Genomic DNA, 3,998 nt, shown 5'->3' on the forward strand with positions numbered 1-3,998 from the left:
GATCCAAACTCATGTTCCAGCCTAGGGAGATGAATGTTCCTTCGTGGAGTTCAATTCAGCCAACCATCTTGGCATGGGATGGAAAGTGGTCCAGAAACGTCCAGTTCTCTTTGTAGGCTCCCGAATGAGCCTTAACAACGAGTCCTGGCGTAAACAAGGGAAACCTGTTGGCCTGTGAAGGCAGTGAGGGTTAGATGGGATATTGGGGAGGAATTCCTGGCTGGGAGGGTGGTGAGACCCTGGCACAGGCTGCCCAGAGCAGCTGTGGCTGCCACATCCCTGGGAGTGTCCAAGGCCAGGCTGGATGAGGTGTGGAGCAACCTGGGATGGTGGAAGGTGTCCCTGCCCATGGCAGGGATGGGATGAAATGAGCTTAAAGATTCCTTCCAACTCCAACCATTCCATGATTCCATGACTGTGGGCTTCCCAATGGGATGGTTGCCAGGGTTAAAGGATCAGGGATTCCTATGATATCAGAGCTCTCACCAACATGTGTCCAGGTCTGGCCCCTCAGTTTTGGAAGGACATTGAGATGGTCAAAATCGTCCAGAGGAGGCAACGAGGCTGGTGAGGGGCTTGGAACACAAACCCTGTGAGGAACGACTGAGGGAGCTGGGGGTGCTCAGCCTGGAGAAGAGGAGGCTCAGAGGTGACCTTATCACTCTCTGCAACTCCCTGAAAGGCAGTTGTAGTCAGGTGGGGGTTGGTCTCTTTTTGTAAGTAGCAACTACCAGAACGAGAGGACAAACTCTTAAGCTGCGCCAAGGGAAATTTAGGTTGGAAAAAGTTTTTTACAGGAAAGGTGATAAAGTACTGGAATTGTCTGCCCAGGGAGGTGGTGGAGCCACCATCCCTAGATGGGTTTAAAAAAAGACTGGATGTGGCACTCAGTACCAAGGTTTAGTTGAGGTGTTGGGGCATGGGTTGGACTCGATGATCTTCATGATCTCTTCCAGTGATTCTGTGAATTCTGTGAATTGCAGAGCAGGAGATGCCAGGGACAGCTCAAGCCAAGAGGGACAGTGAAGGTTCCTGGATGCAGAGCCACCATCCCCGCCACATTCCTGCTTGGTTCCCTTTCCTGTGTTCCAGTGGGATATGGAGCACACCAGGAGCTGTGTCTCGGAGCAGAGTGGGTTTGGAAGCAGTGCTGGGAGGGGGCATGGAAGGAGACAGGGAATGCACCCAGGGAAGACCAGGCACTCATGGAATGTCTTTCCAGAGGCCATAGCGCTGGGTATGTACAATTCCACCTCTTAAAACAAAAAGAAGGAAAAGCAGGAAGAATGGGTGCCATGGTTGAGGATATTTGGTGTTTCCTTCACTGCTACTTCAATTTACTCTTCCTCCATCCCACCTTGAGCCTCTGGGGGAGCTGAGGGCACAGAACTCAAGGACTGAGAGAATCCTCCTGGCTTCTCCAGCTTCACACACCTTCCTGCTCTTCTGCAGCATGTGGCTTTCCAGGGATACCGGCAGGAGAAAGGAACAGGTAATACCTGGGGAATGCCTTTCTGCTCCCTGCTATTGGAATCTGCTAATGCTATTGGAGATGATATCTGCCCAGGTTATACCCTGGATACGAAATCCAAATGCATTTCAACTAAGATCAGTTGCTTTTTAAAAAAAAAAAAAAAAAAAAAAAAAAAAGAGAGGGGGAAAAAAGTTGATTTTCTTTGCAGCTCTTGGAAGTGAATCTATTTGGTGTCAGGCTGAAAGAAGACAGCGTGTAAGTAACTGAGAAAGTGTTTACTCAGTGAATTAGTTCAGCTTTCATTGTGCACAGAGGATTATGGCCTCAGCAGTGGATGAGCTCCATTTCAGGCTGGAGTAGCTCACTTAGCTACCTCCAGGGCAGGACTAATTATCATAGGACTTAGGCCATTAAAGGGCTTTAACTACCAGTGCTCTCTCCCAGGTCTGGATTAACTCTTTGCCTGGAGCAAACCGCCCTGATAACCATTCAGCCTAATGGTCTGCTTTGATTTCTCTGCCCCCTCTGCCCACCCCTTTCGCCTTTAAACTTTATATTATTGTCAGATCTGGAACAATAGCTAGTAATATTAAAACCATTGCTGCAAAATGGTGAAGGGGGCCTACTTGCAGATTTTTTTTCCCTCTCTTTTGCTTTACCATTGCTAAGGCAAATTTTAGGAAGTAGCTATCTTGCACGGCAGAGAGCCCTTACCTGACTCAGGTGGATTAAGAGGGGCTGCTCAAAAGGCAGGACCCCCAAGGGAAAACCCTGAAATGCCCACAGAGCCCAGCTCTGTCTTACTCTGTTGTCTCCATGCCAATAATTGTGGCGGAAGGCACTCTGCATAGAAATAGCAAAAGACTATTGTTCCCCCAGGCATGAAATAGCCACGATGAGAGCAGAGTTATTACCCTGCTTCACAGCAGAAGAGCTGGGGTGCAGGAGGTTTAAATGTTTTGCCCAAGGTAACAGACAGAGAATGTGGCAGCAACTGCTCCTTATCATTAAAAATATATTTGAAGAATTATCTTGTGATCCCTCTTTAACATCAGCATTCCCAGCTTTTCTGGCAGAGTAGCAGCACATCTGGATGTTTCCCAGGCTGGAAGGTGTGACTGAAGGAGGTTCAAATCAAGACTGCAAAATCAGATGCACCTCTTCCAGTAAAAACCCTCAGGAGGGCATCAAAGGAATTGAAAGGAAACCAAAATAGGTGGTTCTTCAGAAAATAAAAAAAAATAGGTGCTTCTTCCCACCACGGAGCTGGGCAGGACCCTGGTTGTGCTGAAGGCTTGTGGGTTCTGAGCTGTGGAAGAAAAATCCCTTTTTAAAGCTTGTACAGAAGTGCAGAGTGGGTGGAACTCTGGTGTGCTGCTGTGTTCACACCCACAGCCGTGAGGAGGCAGATGTCCTTCACCTCCCTGTGCCCTGGCACAACCCTTAGGCCATGGGAGATAGGAACTCTTGGCACCATTTGACGGTGGAAATGCTGGCAGCTGAAACACCTCTTCAGCTGAAGAGGCAGTTGAAATGTTGAAATACCTCTTCATCCCAAGAGAAGCATCCTTAAGAGAGTTCTTCCTCTCCACCTTTCAGTTTTTTATTCCATGAAATACCATTTAATGCCAACCACTAAGCTGAGTATGGCCAACATGGCAACCATTTGCAGACTCTGGTGGTCTTATGTGAATAACTCAGGTGCTCTGGAAAGACCATTTGTCCAGTCAAAACCCATTAAAAAAATCCATGAAAGCACAGATTAAAAGCCAAAACATAAACTGGCGCTTCCCCCTGTGCTTCTGTCCTTCACAAGTACATAAATAAAAAAGATACTTGAGGAAAACAATACATCAGAATCTATCTGATTTTTGTGGCACTTCCCTTCCTGTTGTTACCAAATTATCAGCTCAGAAACATAAAATCATGAAATGGTTTGGGTTGGAAAAGACCTTAAAGATCATCCAGTTGCAGCTCCCCTGCCACAGCAGGGACACCTTCCACTATCCCAGCTTGCTCCAAGTCCCATCCAGCCTGGGGATCACATGCCCTGATCCCACCAGAGAATGGTCTTAGATGGGTGGCAGATGCTCAGCTTCACATGTTCACAACTTTCTGCATCCCCTGGATCTTCCGTGAGTGTAAGGATGAACACAGGCTCAAAAAGCCAGGACAGATGGGAAGCAAAGCCCAAACGGGGATGGCTGGCTCAGGATCAGGGAGCTCTGCATAGATTCAGGCAACTCAGATTATCTGAACAAAGCCAGGCACCTGCAGCCAGGTCTTCCTCAAGGCCTTGAACCCTATGAGAGCCCATGGAGCCTGGCCCCTCCACAGGGCTCCCAGACACCTTCTCCTTGCTGGAATTCCGGGAGCATGCGGCGTTTGAAAGCAGTGCCTGTCCAGCAAGGGGTGTTTCTTCCTCCTTTGATGCTTCTCCCCGTGGCTTTGTTCACCTTTTCTTGGCTGACTCAGTTCTGCATTCAACTGCCCAGCTGACAGCTTTCACAGCATTCCTCAGAGC

The 3,998-nt window shown here is 48.4% G+C and overlaps 1 long non-coding RNA gene across 1 annotated transcript; it reads left to right on the top strand.

Annotated features, from left to right (window-relative positions):
- The first annotated feature begins 1,016 nt into the window (after nt 1-1,016).
- LOC128793192 (uncharacterized) lies at nt 1,017-2,659 on the top strand. The gene is made up of 3 exons (XR_008432679.1): nt 1,017-1,492; nt 1,683-1,729; nt 2,551-2,659. It is a non-coding gene; the product is annotated as an uncharacterized LOC128793192 (long non-coding RNA).
- The last annotated feature ends 1,339 nt before the right edge of the window (nt 2,660-3,998 follow it).

Source organism: Vidua chalybeata, chromosome 10 (genome assembly GCF_026979565.1).
Source record: "Vidua chalybeata isolate OUT-0048 chromosome 10, bVidCha1 merged haplotype, whole genome shotgun sequence".
NCBI classification, from domain to species: Eukaryota; Metazoa; Chordata; class Aves; order Passeriformes; family Viduidae; genus Vidua; species Vidua chalybeata.